At 42.2% G+C, this 20,929-nt stretch overlaps 1 protein-coding gene across 4 annotated transcripts in view; it reads right to left on the bottom strand.

Annotated features, from left to right (window-relative positions):
• The window catches only part of SEMA5A (semaphorin 5A), a 362,632-nt gene that overhangs the window by 303,155 nt on the left and 38,548 nt on the right, over positions 1-20,929 (bottom strand). The window lies entirely within an intron of this gene.

Genomic DNA, 20,929 nt, shown 5'->3' with positions numbered 1-20,929 from the left:
CCACCAAATTAGGTTGTAGCCTAACCCCCAAGGGGATGGTGTTAGGAGGTCGGACATTTGATCATATGGGTGGAGCCCTCAGGATTGGGATTGGTGCGCTTGTAATAAGAGTAATAAGGGTCCTAGAAAGCTTCCTTTCCCCTGCTACCTCGTAAGGACACAGTGAATAGATTCTGTCTATGAACTAGAACTCGGGCCTTTACCAGACCCTGGATCTGACACCACCTTGATCTTGGACTTCCAGCCTCCAGAACTGTGAGAAATAAATTTCTGGTGTTTATAAGCCACCCAGTGTATGACACTTTGTTACAGTGGCCCGAGGAGACTAAGACAATTGTGAAGTTGGCGTTAAGAAAGCACCTGACCTATACAACATGGTCTTGGCTCAACTAGCATGAAATTTGATCCATTTCTTAAGCTGGATAATATCTGATGCATTTGCAGAATTGAGGCACTGGGAAGGCTCGTGTTTCAGGGTCCCTAAAGATGGAGGTCATTCTCTCCTCCATCTCCACCCTCCATCACACATACACCTATAGAGTGAGTGGGGATTCTGTACACCAGACACCCATGGGTAGGAGGGCCAGATTTAGCAAATAAACAACAGGATTTGCAATTGAGTTTAAGTTGCAGGTTTAAAAAGTTTCCTAGGTTAAATATCAATGTCAGATAAACAGTAGATAATTCTTTTTTTTTTTTTAGAGTAAACACAGGACAGATTTATGCTAACACAATTATGCACTGTTTATCTGAAGTTCAGATTCAAATGGGCACCCTGCATTTTATCTGGCAGCCCTACAGAGTCCTGTCCCTGGGTGGGACCAAGATGGCCATCTGAGCACAAGTAGCTGCCTCTTCTTCCACCCTCAACTCCTGGGCTGACCAAAAGGCTGTGTGCAGATAAAAAAACATGGTCATGAAGGGCTAGCCGACAAGAAGAGTGTGCCATGCGGGCCATAAATCTTGAGGAATCCCTGAAAGACAGAAAGAAACCCAGCTCACCTAAACAGGACATCACAACCTCAAAGATGAACTAAAAGATTCCTAGAAAACACAGCAGTATCTCTAAGCTCCAAATTCAGAAGCAACAGAAGCATGGCCAAGAGAAACTAAAGCCATGGGGATTCACTGGGGAACCCCATTCAGAAAGATAAACACTGGTGCCTGCCACCCCCACCCTGGGTCAAGCAGGAGAATCTGCTTCGAAGCTGGAAGCAGTATGAGTACTTGGGCCAAAGAAGCAGTGAGGTGCCTTGAATGACTCCGGGCACAGTGTATACAGAGTCCTATCAGCCTCAGGCAATGAACGCCAACTAAAGGAAGCAAAATTACAAATCATAGGATTCCTTTTGTTCCAATGAAAACGGGTCAAAAAGAAGAAAACGTTCGCTTTTTCATAAAACTTGTTAACAATGCTTACTAAATGTGCTTGGCCAAGGATACAAGAGTTTCTTTAATTCTAATTAAAATTGTGCAAAAGGGAACAAAACGTCAGCCTTTCCGTAGAACATATACCTCTGTAGTCCCTCCTAGGAGACAAGCTCTCTGTCAGGGGAGAGATGTAAGGGGTGGAGAAGCTGCCAACGGGAAGGGAGCGGGGAACTGGAGGGGAAGGTGGTAAGCGTATTTTGCCTCAACTAGATCGAATGTGCTGAATATTGTGGATTACACTGCAAATATGTCTGGTCCATAATAATCATTCGGAGTATCAGGCATTTTGAGAAAAACTGCTCTCCAAACAGCATGGTCGAAATAGCTCAAATAGAATTAAACAGTGAAGTGGGTATTTAAAACTTAAGAAACGAGTGTCCTTGAAGCAGAGCTTGGAGGAGGAGAGGCACATGGCTACTATAACTGCTCATCAAAGGATGTGTTATTTCTACCATTATCATCCATTACGATTCAAAGTGCAAATTGCTGTCTAATAGGTCACTGAAGTGAGTATTCACTGTAAACACGCTGCCTTCAAGCGCCTCTCAGGATTTCCAGTTCTTAGCTTTGTAAAAATGTTCAGTTTTCGCTGGTACCACTTCCCCCTCATGTACACATGGCTGGTGTTTTGTTTCTTGCCATGTGATCAGGGAAAAGATATACAAGTGAGCCGATTAGCGCAGACTATTTAAAATAAATAAATGAGACATTTATAAGCAGAAAGTAGAACAATCCAGGGAACGATTCTTATTTGCTCCCCAAAACAAACTGATTTCCTTGGTGAGAATGCATCAGCAAAATGATCGAACATATGTAAAATGTCTGAGCAAATTTCTTCAAAATAAGTGCACTTAACAAATAGGATTGTCAACTTTCGTCTGCTCATTTACAAAGGGCAACGTTGGCAATTTGAGAACATTTAAAAGGCCCAATTTGAATTGACCGAAGGCCTCACACAGCAGAGAAGAAAATCAAAGACAAGCATAATACATCTTACTCAAATTGACACAAGATTTGTTTGGCAAAACCCCATCCTTACACTGCAGCTTTTGAAGCCCATAAGTCACATTTTTAAGAGTAACACAGCAAAACAGAAGATCACCTTCCCTTCTGTGCCCCATCATTAATTTCTCTGTATCAGAAAAAACAACTTTATTTTACAATACAATTATGCCTTGGCATCAGTAATTTATTTCAAAAGCATTCACTAAAGTGGACATATAAGAAATAAGTAAATGCATCCCTCCTTCAGCGGTGTCCAGTTACCGTGCTCACACCCAGGGTCACGTGCAGATCTTAAAATAAGCAGCCTGCGCAGCTCTGACGCTCGCGCCTAATCCCACTCGCGCCCGAGAATGTGCCCCGCTCTCCCGCGGCTCCTTGGCATGAACCTCTCAGGCCCTGGGGCCTGCGGCTGCTGTGCCACCCATGGGACAATGTCCTTGACTTCACATTAATGACCTCACATTAAACCTGACTTCTTTTTCCAAACTTCTCTCTCAGACTGAAAAGTGACAGTGGGTCCCACAACAGAGCTCAAGTTGTCCCCGCTATGGCACACCGCCCGCCTTTCCACTGTGTGCTCTTTTAGAGAAAGAGTGGCTTGTAAGCCCGAGCTGTCAGAACCTAGTGGCAGGGCCAACAGGAAAGAAATGGAATTCCTGTCCCAACCCTGTGACAGGTGGTCCGATCCTCCTTAGGTGTCCCCCAAATGAAGCCAGCGCTTGGCTCATGACATCATCCGGTTCAGCACTGGACAGAAGGAGCCGCACTTGTATCACACACCCCTTTGCCTCAGTTTCCCCCACCGGAGAGCTGGTGCCTGTCTGGCCATCACAGCTCTCTGTTCATGGTGGCCAACAACCTACAGTACATCAGGAGCTTTGAGGTTCTTTTATATTTATATACCTAGACTGTATACACAATTCAAAGACTTGAATAGATGCGAATGCAGGTAAAAACATCTAAGGAAGTAAAAGTTTATAAACAGACAAATTTGCACTGGCAAATTCTCTGATTAAAGTCAGGTTCAAATTTCTATCATTAACTTTAGTGTTTTATATTAATCAGATCACCCTTAAATTGCCACTGCAAAAAATGATGTTAAAATATAAAAATAAACGTAAGCACAAAAATAATTTTCAAAGAACAAGAAAAGAATTTCTCCCCACTGCCATTTAACCCATTAGAAGGGGACATAGTGCCCTAATTTCTCATAAATAAATTGAATAGTTCTACAACCTGGAGTAGAGATCCTTATTCAATATATTTACTTAGAGAAGGAACCATAGATAAAATTAATTTGCCAGTATTCATGATCCTCAACTCATGGACAAACACTACTAGCTACTATTCATGCTCTTCCATGGCAAACGTGACGCCAGTCTTCCTGCAAAACAGACAAAAGGAACACGGCAGCTTCTATAAAGTCCAAAGGTTCATTTGGAAAGTTCATTCATTCATTCTACAGCTTTTATTAAGTGTGTCAGACACTTTTCTAGGCACTGGGGATCCATCAGTAACAAGTCAGAAAGTATATCTCCTCTCATGCAGCTCATATTTTTATAGGAGAAAAGAACAAGCAAACGTTGTAATAAGTAGGAAAATAGGTTCAATGATAATAAGAAAAATAATAGTAATAATTGCCTGTTGATCACTTTTTCTAGGCCGGGCTTTGTGCACGCATTAACATGAAGCCATTATTGACACCTTTTCTAGAAGAGAAAATTAAGGCTCAGGAAGAAACTTGCTTAAAATCGGACAACGGGAGGTGCTGGCACAAGGATTCAAAGGCACATCTGCGTAACATCAGAGAGAGTGTGTCTAAGCATTACACTATTAAGACACTTGGGCAATCCTACAAGAGACCTCATTAACCATCGGAATGGGGAAACCAGACCCTACACCCATGTAAGCTGGGTAAGACTTTAACACATGGGAACAGGTCACCAGGTGACCCACTGCTCATCAGCCTCCCCAACACCCAAGCACCTCCTCCTCGCCTTCTCCTTGGTATCTGCAACACCCTAATTCCATTTCCTTTTCATTGTTACAGAAATCTTTATTTAAAATAAAATAGCATAAAGGAGACATCCTCCGAAGGCATACTTTCTTGTTCATAATTGCCAAAACATGGAAGTAACCAAGATGTCTTTCCGTAGGTGAATGTGAATGATACATCCAGACAATGGAATATTATTCAGTGATAAAAGGAAATGAGCTATCAAGCCTAAAAGACTCAGAGGAACCTTAAATGCATGTTACTAAGTGAAAGAGGCCAATATAAAAAGACTACATTCTGTATGATTCCAACTATATGACACTCTGGAGACAATAAAACTATGGCGACAATAAAAAATCAGTGGTTGCCAGGGGTTAGAGAAGAGGGAAGGATGAACGGGTGGAGGAGCACAGAGGATTTTTAGAGCAGTGAAACTACTCAGCAAGATACTATAATGAGGGATCCACATCATTAACATCTGTCAGGGCCCAGAGAATATACAAAACCAAGGGTGAACCCTAATGTAAACTATGAACTTGGGGTGATAATAATGCATCAGTGTAGGTGCAGCGGTTGTGGCAAATATGCCCCTCTGTGGGGGATGTTATGAGTCTGTAGGAGGTCAGGGGATATATTGAAAATCTCTGTACTTTCCATACAATTTTTCTATGAACCTAAAACTGCTCTAAAAAAGTCTATCAGTTTATATATATAAAATACTTAATATATATTTAATATATACATTACTTATATAAAATTATTAAAATATATTTAATATGACATATTTAAATATATATTTTAAAGCATACTGTCACCACCACATTAATGTTTATTCAGAAAGTTACAAAATCCTAAATTTTTTTCAAAAGGCTTCCATCTTACCCACCAATGCCTAGTTTGATTATTACAAGACTCCTCAAGAATTCATGACCTGGTAACATTAATAACCAATTATTAACTTATTTATTTCTATGGGGAGAATGTCAGTAGAGTCTCTCTATTTATAAAACAGAAGTCACTGAAAACCATGGGACCAGGGAAGGAGAAAAAAATATTTTAATTAGGGCCTGATAGTCCTTGATAATGAGATTAAAGGTGTCTTCCTCTAGACTACAAATATGCAAAGTTAAGTTGATATTGTGGTTTTTCTTCTTAGAAATGTGTGCTATGTCCTTGCAAGAAATTTTTCCCATGCTATATTGTCTATCACTCCCAGGAAACAAATATGAAAAATGCTAACTAGTAGATGATGGCTTTGAAGCAATGTCAGCATGATATCATCACTTGTTGAAGTCTCTCTCTCTCTCTCTCTCTCTCTCTCTCTCTCACACACACACACACACACACACACATCAGCAGGAGCTCAGAATTGACCTTCCTAGAAATAAAAATTTTTAAAAGAATATTTTCTAGCAGTAAGCCAACAAATCATCTGTTTTTATGTCTCAAGATACCTCAGTTCAAAACAACAGATGTAGGGTTACCATACTCTTAATAAGCAATATCTATTTCTGGCATGTGCTAAATAGTGTCTATTTTAAGTAAATAAAAAAATACATTTTTTTAAATATAAGTGGGCCATGTTCCTGGCTGAATCTGTCCTTCCAAATGTTCTCCATAAAGACTGAGCTTAATTATCCCTTTTTAATAAAACCCAATTAACTCAGCAACTATCCTCAGCGCTCTTTCCTTTTGCATAATTAGGCAGGTGCTTTAGGAATAACAATAAATAAAAGAAGTTCAAGACATAGACCCTGGCCCTGGCCAGGTAGCTCAGCTGGTTAGAGTGGCATCCCAGTACTCCAAGGTTGCAGGTTCAATCCCTGGTCAGGGCACATACAAGAAGCAACCAACCCAATGAATGCATAAACAAGTGAAACAACAAATGTCTCTCTCCTGGAAAATCAATAAATATATATATTTTTTAATCCTCACTCGAGGATATTTTTTCCATTGCTTTTCAGAGAGAGCGGAAGGGGGAGAGAGAGAGGGAAACATCGATGTGAGAGAGACACATCGATTGGTTGCTTCCTGCACGCAACCCAGGGACATGCCCTTGACCGGGATTGAACAGGGGACACTTTAGTCCATGGGCCGATGTTCTAATCACTGAGCCAAACCGGCTGAGGCAAAAAATAAAATTTTTTTAAAAAGGAAACACAGACCCTAGAGCCTGACCTCAAGGTGCTTACGGGAGGGAGGGAGGGAGAGAGGACAAAGTTAATCTTCTAACTCTCAAACTCAAGACAATCAAGGAAATAGAACCTCAAGGCAGTGTGATATTCAGTCTGAAGTTGACAAAAATCTATAGTGAAAGAAATCTACTTCTTCTAAATGTCATCTTTCTGCTTTCCAGGTAAGTTTCCAAAGATTGGACACTTGATCTGAACAAAACCTATGCCGGTGACCTGTCGACGTGCTTGCCAGTCATGCTCCAACCTGGCTGTTCTTCAGATTCACTGCTCCCAGCCCCTGGAGCTCTACTAGGTCTTTGATGACTCAGCTTCCTCAAACCCCCCTCCCCCCTCCCCCCACCAACCGAATATTTGTATAGCACATTAGAGTTTGCAAGATATCCTTAATCCTCTTAATTTTTAACCTCATGAGATCACTGCCACATATTTAGATGAGAAAACACAGGTTATAGGACATGTTCTTGTTTGCAGCCAGTAAATAATATATACCACAGGTTAAACTTAGGCATCACGCAAGATCAAAACAAGTAGTTTGTCTTATACACCGGCATATATCAGTGACATCAATCCACATACAAAAAGTTATGCTACCCAAAGGATCCGGTTAAAATGTTCAAGTTTCTAAGAAATAACAAATGCGCCCTTGGGCATGTTTTTTTACTTTAAAAATTCTTGTAAACTGCCTGTATATATTAAAATATTTATTCTAAAGTTAAAAGCTAGGAATTTCAGCAAAGAACAGTATTTGTACATAAGTGCACGAACCTACTTCAAAACAAAAGTAAATTGTAGGCTATTTCAAAGTCCTTAAGTTCTTTTCTATTCCCTTTGAGGGTGCCACTATTTTAGGCAAAACAAAAATCTGTGTTCCTTGTAAGCCACAGGACTGCCATACCTTTGGGCATACCTGGAGTACAATGGGGTCCCTACTAGAAGAGAGCTCATGTCAGTAGAGAAGCCATTTAAAAGGCTCTTCCTCCCACCTTATGACTGAGGCATTCTCAGGCCTTCTGGTGGCCAAGTGGTTTCAACAGAGCAGTAGAAGGCAGTGCCCTGGGTTTCATCTCTAGTGTTTCCTTCCCAAACAAAAGTAATGCTGATCCACACAGTTCCTCCAAGAACTACATCTACAAGAACATCTTTTTTCTTTTTCTTTTTTAAATATATCTTTATTGATTTTAGAGAGAGGAAGAGAGTTGAAACATCGACGATGAGAGAGTTGTCACTGATTGGCTACGACCCTGCAACCTGGGCATGTGCCCTGACCAGGAATTGAACCATCTCCTGGATCCTAGGTCGACACTCAACCACTGAGCCCCGCCAGGCCAGGCTACAGGAACATCTTTGAAAGAGAAGCCAGAGGAGGTAAGACCAGATGAGAGCTCGGCTCACGCCCAGAACTTGGTGTCCCTCAAACTGCTCGCCGCACAATGATTATAAGGGCAGACAATAGGACAGCCCTGCACGCATTGCCTCACCTCAAGTGGGGCCAGTCCCCCCTGACCCCCACATGGGGAATGTGTCACTCCTTTGCTTTCTCAGACCATCTAACCAACATCCAAGAAAAATTCGAGTTTTCCCAAATTTTAAACCATATCAAATTTAGCAGAGGGAAAATGGGGGAGAAATATTTAAATAAGATGGAAAAGATTATTTGCAAAATATCTCTACCTAATGAAAACAAATCTATCACTGTGTTAGTAGCAACGCTCAGGTGAAGATCACACCACCTCCACTCGTGTCCTTTTACAATTTTAAAGGCAAAGGAAGAATTTTGCCATCAGGCTTGCTTAACACACCCCAGGACTTTCCCTGGTGAATCCTATAGGGACAAGCATAAAATGTGGTTATTCTCAATCTAAATAATGCAAATACTTTTATCCACCAAAAATTCATCCATTCAATTCACACAATTCATTCAATTAAACCATCCTTTACAACGCTATGCACTTTCCACAATTAGAGAACAGGGTTTTCCAAGGTACTATCAGTGTTGGAGAAGGGAGGAGAGAAGAGACTCAGCTCATCCTGCTTAATTGTTCCTCACAGATAGTGTCCCTCAATATACTGAAGAGTCGCTTACTCATGATCTGCTCCCCCTTCCTTACCCACACCCTCAAATGCAAGCTGTTGTATCCCCAGCATGCGTGGCACAGAGTGGGCACTTCTTCGGCGAATAAACATTTGGGTAAAAGTAAGATCAACTGGTGAAGAATGTATCCTTGCATCGCCTGATACAATGCATTTTAGACAAAGCTTAAAGATAATGTAATTATAGAAGTTTATCCCATAAGGAAGCACTAGAAACGTCTACCTGGACAGTCTTCTGTTTTGAAGCAGCTGCTCCTAACACTGAAGTTGTAGTGAAGACAGCCAAAAGAAACATTATCACATGCATTTTTCAGTTCAGAAAACATGTCCAATTTAAGGCAGCCAGTACACGGAAGGGTCAACATTTGAAATTCAGAGTTGCTGAATCTGACCCATGAGCTCTGTCCACTCCATACGCCTGCTGGCCAGAAGTCAACCCAAAATCATGGTCCTGGAGTACTTGGTAATTTACCTAAAGAAGGTGGGTTTTTAGAGCTGCCTTGATTCTTCAAGTTTTTTTATTTTATTTTTTAGGGATATGTTTTTATAAAATGGACTAATTCTCCGATTAGTCCATAACAATATTTTCAAAGCCCATAAAACCATGTGCATCCTGCAACCCACTACCAAGAACAATATTCTGAGCAGCCCCTTTGAGACTGTCACTGTTCATTTGTGTTTTAATATGCATGAGTAAGAAGGCCTTAACGTAGCCTGGCATATGAGTCCAATATTTGTCTTTTAAACTAGCTAACCTGGAATCGTCTTCCAAATGCAATGCCTTATTAAAAAGAGTACTGCCTGGTAGCATTTTGCATTTCCCCTTTAGCCTCATGTACTGGAGACTTACAGGAACAGCATATTTTCACTGGCGCCAGTGAAGCAATAATGACATGGAGACAATCAGCTTTCACACTTGATGGAGTAAAACGAGTTCCTAATGGTAACGGGCCCATATATATTTAACATCAGTAGTTTCTCAAGAAACACATCACTGCTCTTCAGACTGCCTCAAAAACCATTACACTCAAGTACCTTTTTATTTAAAGAAAAAAAAAAAGCCCTGCATATTTTTTACACTTTCTACTTTCGGTGATATTTTCACATAGAGAGTCCACCATGTGTGGACACAGTTAGTTGGGGATAGAGACTGCTGTAGAGGCAATGATGGAGGAGACAGAAGAGCTCAGATAATTATCTTTTGGTGCATCTCAATTGGGTATACCTCACCATATCTGAGGATTGAGGTTGAGTGTCATAGGATTCCGGTAACAAATGTCTGAAGACTGTGTTTGCTAACATTTAGCCAGCCCTTCAAGACCCCAGGCATCTAAGCACGCTACAGATGGTGGCAGTTCATCTTTGAAACGGCCCTATAAGAAAGTGCTATCATTGCCCTCACTTTGCAGAAGAGGAATATGAGACAGGGAAGTCAGTATCTTGGTCAAGGTCAAACAAGAAGTAAGTGATGAGCAGTGATTCAGCCGTGAGTCTCTCTGCAAAGCTGCTGCTCTTACCACTGGCCGACTGGCCTTCATTCATTCCTCACCGAAACCGCACGCTTCTGACATTAGTCCCACTTCCCTCTTCATTCGCGGGCCTGTGGTTTGACCCTTGGCTGGCGCCCAGAGGCAGATGCACACCGTTACATTGGTTACATCATGTGTTCAGCACTGGGGATATGACATGTGCAAAGCTGGGTCCGGCACTGGATACAAAGATAGCATCCCAAGGCAACTGCATGGAGGCGGAGGCCAAAACCCTGCGAGTCATGGAGTCCATTCAAACTCCAAGTAAGTAGCCAGTGATGTTCATGGAACTGCCCCTTTAGTCTCCTCAACTGGAAGACAACAGTTGGTTTGTAAATTACTGAGTAACTAAAAATTGCTTCTGTGCCTTTAATATGTTTCCATTGCCTAAAAACATTTTTCTATTGTTATTATTAAAAAACTCGATGTTTAAACAGCTGGAGAATCATATTTCACCATCCTACCATTATCAGAGATTCATGATCGCCTTATATGTGCCCGGGGCTGTCATGGACCCCTTGGACCTGACTTCACTCTGGACAGAGACAGACAAAGGTGAGGGATGATGGCTGGAGATAGCCATGGCTCCTCCCAGCCCCCCTTCCTAGCCTGCCGGGAGTACTCCAGTTCTAAGGTGTTTTAAACAGGTATATTCCAGGAAAGAGAGGCCCCCACTGTGCTCTAGGAAAGTGCTTCTTTTTCTTTAGGTCAGAGAGGTAAGGAGGTGGGGAAGGAGGTATAGGGGCAGAAGTCAGCCTGGGAGGTGTGCAGGCCACCAGCTCTGGGTGGGGCATGGCTCCCCTGTCCTCCCTGGAACCAGAGAGCACTAACAGCCTGCCTGAGCTCAGGTTCCTGAGAAGCCAGATAGCGCGGCCCCTAAGCCTGGGCATTGGGAGGTCCTTTGTGTTCCCACATTTGCTTATTTTCTGTAGGCTGGGTCGATCTTTTTTCTTGAATTGGCCTTTCCTCAATAGTGAAGGGGTCAGGTCAAGATTCAAGCAGAGGTTTGCAGGGAAATGGAGGAAGAAGGAAGCTTTGCCTGCTTTGGGGTCAAGATCATGATCGAGACAAAAATGTGTATCTCTGCTTTGGATAGGGGTTTGGAGTGGAAGGAGAGGAAATGGAGGGTATGGAGAATGGAGGTTAAATTAGGGTTGGGGCAAAGGCCCACCGGGTAATAAGGTGCTCCTGCACCTGGCCTTGGCCTTGGCTTCTGTCCTCTTACCTCCCTCCACAACCCAGCAGATGGTAGATGCTCCGAAACAGAATTAGGTTTTCCTCCACTCCCTGATATCAACCAGCACATCTTACAATGCTTAATATGCAATTAACCCTGATGAAACGTCTTACCTATTTGTCTAGAACTGAGAAACCATTTCCTGAAATTGAGTGCAATCCTTGCCCACAGAGTACAAATTCTGGGCCAACACACAAGGATGCATTTGTTACCTGTAATACAAAAGAGAGCTTCTAGAATAGCAACACAATTGTGACAATATCATTTCAGAACATCATTATCATAAATAAAAATGAAGAGTCTAAAACACAGCAATGCCACCAAGAATGAAATGACTGCCATTTGCCATCTACTCAGCTCTTTTGAGAAAACTATGCCAAACTGTGTCATATTTTATTTTAGTTCAGAGTAAATTTTGGAAGCCTTAATACAAATTTCTGGAGATTGTGACATTTAAAAAGACCAAGTTGCAGTTATTCTTGGTTTTCTCAGAACACTGAGGTGGTTGTAATATGGAAGGTGCTTTGTCATTGAGGCACAGCCACTGTGGAGATGTGGGGCCCACAGGGTCTATTTCCCAGCCCACAATATGGCACCAGGGAGCAAAAGAGTGTGAAACAGTGGATGAGCCTCAGATCGCAAAATTATCAGCATGAATTCTCTGTAGCTGCTTGGTTCCCATGGGTATGTCATCCAAGTACTGCAATAACCAACTCTGACCCAATAAACATGCCATGCCAGGGGCTGTTATGACTCAAGACTGGATAGCTGGAGTCCAACTTAAACCATGAACATAAAAGGCAATGTGTAACAGGGTTTGGGATGGGTTGGGTTTAACAGGGTTAGCATGTGTTTTCACTCTGTCTTTATTTTGTGTATATGATTAACAATTACAGAATCCACTCTAGCAAACAGGCATATTAGTTACTGCAAGCTAAAAGGAACATAGTGAAAATGCACGCATGCCGCAATAATGACAATGTCACAACCAAATGAGTAAACACGAAGGAGAAGATAAATAGGCGCGAGGAAGGTCCCAGTCGCTCCCTGGGACCAGAAAGATGCTCGTGCTTTTGTGGTGCCACCTGGTGGAGCAAAGGAGACTGGAACAATTGGTCATAAATATGGTTGACAGTCCCCACACCCACATCCATCCACCTCCAGGAGACGTTTTACGAGAATCAAAGCATTACTATTACTCTTAAAACTTCACAAACTTTTGTGGGGCAATTAAAAAAAAATTTAAGGGAAAACATCAAGTAGTTTATTGTCATTTCTTTATTCTCTTTCTGTCCCCACCTGAGTCAAATTTCCCATATTAAAAAGTCATCAAATCCAAAATAAGACAGGGAACGGATAAAAATTATGTGTATTTGGTAATGAATACACTACGAAATTGCAGGAATTGCACCATTAGTAATAGCACGAAGAAGCCTTCCTGTGGAACATGAAGAGTGTCTCATTGGTCTAATAATCGGTATATATGTTCGCTCCTCCCCCATTGAACTTCGAGCTATTTGAAACAAGACAAAGGCCTCCTACAGCTCTGACTATCAGTCAGTGCCTTACAACACACAGGAGGCTCTACAAATAAGCTAATGTAAGTGCACGGCATTTAACATTTGACATCTTTACTCGGATCCAGAAATGGACACTTTGATGATTTAGTATTTCATGTTTCTGTTATTTTAGAATAGGTTAGAAAACTACAGCCATAGCAGATACATAACAAAACCACCATCACCAGTGCATGAATACATATCACCTTCAAAGTGTTTCAACCTGGTTATGTATCATTAACTTCCATCAACTAATAACAAAAACCAAACTCCAAATGGATCCCAGAGCAAAGACTCTCTGTCACACAGTAAGGTGACAAGAAGAAAGTGAGATAAAATGTAAGAAAAGTGAGAAAAAAAGGCCAAAGTTAGTGCTGTCCTGCAAAAGTTTTATTTTACAGAAATAGAGACATAAATAGAAAACAATGAAAAAATGTATGGGGTGTGAAGCTCCATTAGCAAGCACCCATCTGTTCCTCATATTTTAGTATCTTCTGTATCAGCCCACAGCACAACATATGCAATTAAGAAGAAATTGCTAAGTCGTTTTTTTCCAGTAAGTTATTGTCAACAGGCCGACCACACAGAGCCAGCTGCAAATCCTGAAGTCGATTTAGCACCAGTTTATCAAGTTTTGATTAATCCTCAACTCATTTTGGGCTATTATAATGCATTATTAAATGCAACGCACGGTTCCGACTCAATCGTTTGTAAATGCACCACATACTGATGGTGAAGGTGGGACGGGCATCTTCCCCAGAGAGCCTCTGAAGCGATGTTCTGTCCAAATGGCACCAAAACTGCTCACAAGATACATGTGAAAAGCTGTCTGGCAAAACGCCAAACCTTCCAAAGGTTTTAATCATGCTAGCTCTTGATGTGTGCATTTTTAATCAAAGCGTGCCTCTCTAGACAACCAGAACCACTCATTTCCCCCCAATTGATCCACAGATCACCCCTCCACTGCGGGCTGCGCTGAGCTGGCCCAGGTTGGCGGAGCCCAGTGGTCCACCAAGAAAAAAACCCAGGTTGCCCAGTTACATTTGCATTTCAGATAACAAGGGATATCTTCTTAGTGTAACCACATCCCACGCAACATTTAGGATACACTTAGACTAATATACCTGTTACCTCTGGCAGCCCTATGCACAGAGCATTGGGCGGTGGTCTGTGCCTGGCTGGCCCAGTCCACACTATTTGTTTCAAAAGACGAAAATGTTTGAAGGTGTTCCAAGCACACTTGCTCTCTCTTGAGTCTCTCCTTGCCTTTTTGGCGTTTGCCAACACATCCCTTATAAGCTGGGTCCTTACTCCACGAGAGTCTTTTATCAATATCTTCAGAAGCTACACTGTTAATTAAAGATCAAACTAAATTCATCCCCTAGTGAAAGAAAGAACTATCTCTGCCTTTATGAAAAAACCTAACACATTTAACGGCCACTCTGCGAAGCTAGATTTTCTTACACTGATTTTCTTGATATTCATAATAACTTAATACGAAGATCATGAGGGGAAAAATTAATTAAAAACACTCTAAATAAGACAGTGTTTCTTCAATTAAATCATGCTTAATTCACAAAATACATTCACAGTTTCACATAACTGTGTCAAAATAGTTGCAACACAATTTAATCCCTAACCTGTTATTAGAATTTAACTATAACCTAGAAAAATAAAACCCATGTATATTACATTTAAAAATATAGAAGGTCAAGAGAAGAAAAGGGAACCTAAATTGCCAATAAATTATCTTTTACTCTAAAGACAAACATCAAAATACAGCCACGTGCCGCTTAATGATAGGGATCCGTTCTGAGAAATGCACAGTAGCCTCCTACACACCTAGGCTATATAATAGAGCCTATTCCTCTCAGGCTACAAGCCTGTACTGTATATTACTGTACAAAACAACGTGAGATTAAATCAAGTTCAAGAGAAAATAATACAAGAGAGAGAGAGACAAGGTAAACAGATGTGTGAGGCTGCTGCTGGTGTAACGCGGCAGACCGTTCTACAGCAAACTTTTATAAGAAGGGTACACTCTAAAATAATGATAAACAGTAAAGCACAGTGACTACATAAACCAGTAGCCTAGTCATGTATGGGCTACACTTTTGTAGGACTGGCAGCGCAGGTTTGTGGACACCAGCATCACCGCAAACACATTGGTAAGGGGCTGTGCCATGTTGCGATGGCTACAAGGTCATTAGGTGATGGGGATTTTCCAGCTCCGTTATAATTTTATGAGGCCACCTTCATATATGTGGCGCATCACTGACTGAAGCATTGCTATCCCACACACGACTGTATACAGGTGTGTGTATGTGTGTGTTTGTATAAAATACCCTATTAAGTATACATGCATAAATATAGACACACATTCTTCTAGGTGTTTTGCTATGTGCAGAATAAAAAAAAATTAAGTAGGCAGAAGGAGCACCCAAAAGCTAAGTCGGTAATTGGAGGAGTTTAGAATCGTGGAGCAGACACGGATGCTGTCTATTCAATATCCCTTCTCTCCTCCCCACCACCGTCCCTACTCCACTGGACTCAGGGCAGCCATGTGCCCAGCTCCCTTCGTGTTTCCCTTTCCCCTCCCCCCATGGCTCCCTTCCCCTGTGTCCACCTCCCCCCATGTCCATCTCCCCCTCCCTTGCCATCAGGGTAGCCCTTGATCTTTCAAGCCAGCGGGAGGTAAGCAGCAGGCACTGGGTGAAACTTTGGGAAGCTCTTCAAGAGGGTAAGTAGCTGCCATGCCCCTTCCATCCGCTGCAATTCCCCTCTTCCTGCTGGAATACAGGCTGTCCGCTGGAACGGAGCAGCCTTCTTGTGCCCTCTCAGTGCATGAAGACAAAGCCACACACCAAGGATGGCTGAGGGAAAGAGAAAAGGAACCTGAGTCCCATAGGTCACCAACAGCACCCCAACAGCTCTGAACATACAGCTTGCTACATGACAAAACATAGGTCTACTTAGCTGGCTATTCTGCCATCCATTGAGTTTTCAGGCACATGCAGCTAAATATTGTTCAAACTGTAACAAAATGGGAAACAACATTTTCTGTTAATTTGTCTACAGAAAACATAACCTGTTCAATTTCTACATTGCCCCACTACAATTACTAAACATATGATGGAATTCAGGTGTCTGCATTCTTGCCATGGCAGTGGGACAATATTTAAACTGATGAAACCTACCCCAGAAAACAAAGTAGACAAATGCCTGTTCATGCATATTTGAGTAAACTATCACTCTCTGTCCCTAAATAGCATTTTTTAAATAAAAATGACAATATTGTGGAAACATCTGAAGGAGTTGGAATTTAAATAAAAGCAGAAGCAGCCACCTATCTGCAACATGGACAAGTTATCCTAGTATTTGAGGACTTGGTTCCCATTGATATATGTGCATATCAGAGGCACCATCTGGTGCAAGGTAAGCATGCCTGGCTGAGACAGCCACGTTCCTGAGGACATGTGATTTGAAGTACCTGAGACATCTATACCATGGTGAGCCTGAGGGGACTGACAGTGTCCCAGCAAAACCTCATGCCAGAAATAGCAGAGGGCAGCCTGGACGCCCTGTCAGCCACAAGTATCTCTAAACATCCTGCATCTTGGGCTTACAGAGTTTCCACGGGACTCCTCAAGTGTCAGCCAGCCTACTTCTGTGCAAGGAAACACGTGCTGAGCTTGTCACCTGGCACACTCCCAGTGAAACCAGAGCCCAGTCCTGGCAGGAGGCCCGTGGCACTGCAGTCCTCAACTTCAAGTAGAGGAACAAGTTAAGTCTTTGAAATTCACCAGAGACATGCTGCTTGAAAGAGCAGAGGCCACAAAATAGGTACAGAGCCTTCCCAAATGCTTCTACCTGGGGGCAGAGGGAGGGGAGGAGAGGGAAAGAGAAGCAGGATGGAAGGGAAGTGTCAGGGATCAACAGATTGTGTCCCATTCTTTGATTCCTGCATATTTTCTCAAAGGAACACAGGAGAACACTAAACTGCTCCACCAAGATTACAAAGTTTTCCTCTAGAGGAGACATTTCCTTGATCCTTTTGACCTGGGCTCTGCATCAGTTACCGACCCAAATAACAATAGTAGTATGTTTTCATACTCCCCTAGACTTGGTGCACCAGCGGGATGTCCAATCACCCGCAACGTTCCTATAGCTGCATTTCCAACGGAAATCAAACTTCATCACCGAGTAACTTCTCCTGACCGAAAATCACAGCCAAGTTCGGAACGCTGATGAATTAGCTTCCCTGCTTATCTTGTATGGGGGCAGAACAATTATAATAACTTGTGTGGGGGGAGGAGGGGTGTTCTGGAAAACATCATTACTGCTCTAATAAAGATTAAGTGATTTCACATGGGGAGACTAAGAATGCAATACCCAATTTCCCCCATCCTGGGTCTTGCATTCATTTTATTAGTTCACTGAAGACAAAAGCATCTAGCTTTTCACAGAGAGCTCACCGGGCTTGGCTTATCCAATGAAGAAATCGGTTTAGTATAATTTTTTTTAATTATATATCATGTGTCTATGAATCAAACTTTTCAATTACGACCTCACTTCATCAGTGATTTTCACTAATTACCAGTGGGGGATCTCAGGTACAACCTCACTCTTTGGGGAAACAGGACACAGTCTGCTGGAAGGATAGCAGCCTCCTATCCCCCTTGGGGGGCTAGGGGGCAGATTGTCCCCACTCCTGCTGATTACAAGGTGGAGGTTGTTAATGCACTCCTCTAGTGCATTTGCCATCCCTGAAGCACTGAATGGAGTTATTTAATCACCCCTTTCCAGAAAGCCAGAGCAGCCAGGGTGCCTGTGCCCACACACAAATAACCCCAGTCCTGGGGACCCTGAGAGGAAGAGTCTCAGCACGTGGAACCCAAACACCTCTGCTGGCAGCTTTTCCCAAGAGGACAACCAGATTCCTAAAGCTAAGACAGTGATTTATTTTCTAACCGCTACAAGGAAATACGGTACAGGCTCATGGGTGGGGGCACGATTTTTCTTCATTGTCTTTGACTTCCAGGTTTATACTTTCAGTGATCAATGATAAGAACACCCTCAAAGTGAACAACCAGAAATTTATCCTGGTAGATTAACTGTCACCCAAGCAGCTATTCTCCACATTCACCTAGCACAGAACCAGATGAAATATGCCGAAAATAAAACCAGACGGAGTGAGTAGATATCAAGAAAAATGGCACCCTAGACCACAAAACGGGTTAGGAAAAATTCCAAGTATAAGTAAATTAACACATCCAACCAGTATAATTTACATGAAGGCTACAGAAAGACGACATAGAAGGGACCAGATAGTTCAGAACCATTTCAAGACTGATTAAGCATTAGACAAGTTCCAATTTCATTGTAAAAGTTTAATTTTATATTAGCTGTAATGGGACACTCTTTTAGCAGGCTACACATATTGTTTTAACTTCAAACCATTGGTTAGAAGTTGCTAAAATTACATGGCTTCTTAGTTTGTTCATATCGACATTGCTGTGCTCTAAAACATATTAATACATAATTAAGGTTCTAACACGCTGTTAAATAGCTCAGATACTCAACTCCCAAATTATTGTTTTAAACCCAACATTAATATAAAGCATCTCTTTTTGAAAACTGCAAATAATTATCATCGGACAATCTTACAGGATCCAGTTTTTAGTGAGACAACTGCCAAGATTCTCACTTGGGGAGGAGGCCATACTTAACTACAACTAAGTGCATCCCCATGGGTTAGGGGGGAAGGAAAGGCCCTGGGTCTCTGCAGCATCAAAATAAGGGAGAAAGACTGACAGGGGTGGGACACCTGTGTGGCTATGTTGTGCCCTTACTAATTGTCAACAAAACTGGTAAGTAGAGATGTTGAGAAGGTGATGAAATCCATGCAAACAATGTCTTTATAACCCAAGGTCAATAGGGAGCCTCCAGAATAGCAGATCCTAATTATGAGGTCCTGAAACACAGTGGACCTCAGCCACCATTAGTGAAGCAGTGCCACCCACCCCACATGCTACCCCAGATCACCACGTCTTACCAGGGCCCTTCTCTGTAATTACTCTGGTGCATGAGCCAAGATAACCTTTAAAATTCAATAATTTCTGAGTATGTGTTAAAAGTTGATCTTATTTTAAGTTTGCTACAACCTTATTCCAATTTCATTATTGGAATGGGTGCCGATTCCTTCTGGAACCACGTCTATTCTTGTGAGAAATGGGATGAAATTAGTGAAGTAGCATAGGTGTAATTTTACGAGAACTGAAATAAATTTAATAAATTATGTGGGTGCATTCCATCACAATTGGATCTAATTACATTTATGGCTGTAATAAAAGAGCATGCGCTTTGGATTAGGGAGCCATTGAACTTTCACCACAGCCCTGGGTAGCGGGTCTCTACCTCCGTTATTTTCAAGTCACTTTAAGGTTAAAACCATCCCGGAATATTTGGTGCAGATTTACATGTCAACTAGTTCCTCAGAGAGAGGAGATGCCATCTGGCCCCGCACGACACCTCATTAACAGTGTATCTGAATGCCATCATCCCGTGTTTCCTACACATGCGGTAATCACCTTCAGGAATAAATTGGCTCTCTTGTCAAATTTGCTTCCCTATGCCTCCTACAAAATACGGATACAGATGCTTATTACTTCTCACAGGATGTACTTCTGAGGTCTTTCCTTATTGCTTGGTTTCCATATCTGATCCAACACCTATAAAGTCTATGACATAAATTCTCAGTCTGCCTATGAAAGGCTAAACTCCTGTAACTGCCATATGATGACCCAGGCAGGACTCAGGTTCCACCTAGAAGTGTCTACCATGGAAAACTATTCTTCCAGCCAAAGGGAAACTTCAGAAAGGCAGTATGGGGAAGTGTTTCTAGAACATGATTATAAGGCTATGGTAGCAACTGGAGAGGGATGAGTCACTACGAGTGGGTTGAGCTGTAAGATCCAAAGATTTGAATTCATCCCTCTACACCCCACTGACAGCAACAACTAATCCCTTCTCCAGTTTCTTACCTTAGAATGTGGCACCCCTTCTTCTAAAGATCAAGCAAAAATCAGTGAGTGTCATCTCCCTCTTCAGCATGAAGCCCCCTCTTCTTACCACATCCAGCAGCCACCAAATCCTGTCCACTGAGCATCTTAAACTCCTGTTAAATGGACCTCTCTCTCTCTCACTCCACCTCTCTCTAATAAAAGCTGCCATCATATCAGGCTTGGGCTACTGAAGAGGCTACTACACTGCATTCAATATGGTATTCTCCAATTCATTCTGCACTCTGCAGAAAGGGTGGTTTGTAACCATGGATGCATGCCACCCACCGTGGGATACATTACATACTGGCTGGACCGAATGTCGCCAGTTCTTCAAAAGTGAGCTTTCGCACACTCTGGCCTTCCAACACGCAGCTCCCTCTACCTGGACATCTTCTCCCACCCCCCACTTGGCTAGGTCCTCTCCCTTCCATGGGTGCCCATATAATGGCCTTTCTCTGTAATACCTTTTCTGAACCCTGTCTAATTTCCAACTCCTCCCTGATATATACTCTGGAATTTTCTCTACTTTACCTTCCATAATCTTCCTCCCATTTCACTGAAGTTACTTTTAAGTCTTTCCACTTTCTTTGGCACAATGGAAGTTCCATGAGATTCTATAGCCATGTCTGTCTTGTCCATCAGCATGTTCTCAGTACCTATCACACAGTGAGAGCTTAAAGATATATGACAATGAAGAGTGATTTACAGTGAAGAAAAATGGTCAGGATAGAGTCTCACTGGCAACCCTAGGTGATGCTGATCAGAACCCTTGTGGATCCAACAGTATAAAAAGAGTGTTTGGCAATGAAATCAATGCCTCAA

The sequence above is a fragment of the Miniopterus natalensis genome, chromosome 3 (assembly GCF_054644295.1).
Source record: "Miniopterus natalensis isolate mMinNat1 chromosome 3, mMinNat1.hap1, whole genome shotgun sequence".
NCBI lineage: Eukaryota > Metazoa > Chordata > Mammalia > Chiroptera > Miniopteridae > Miniopterus > Miniopterus natalensis.
This window is presented reverse-complemented; position numbering and strand designations above follow the sequence as displayed.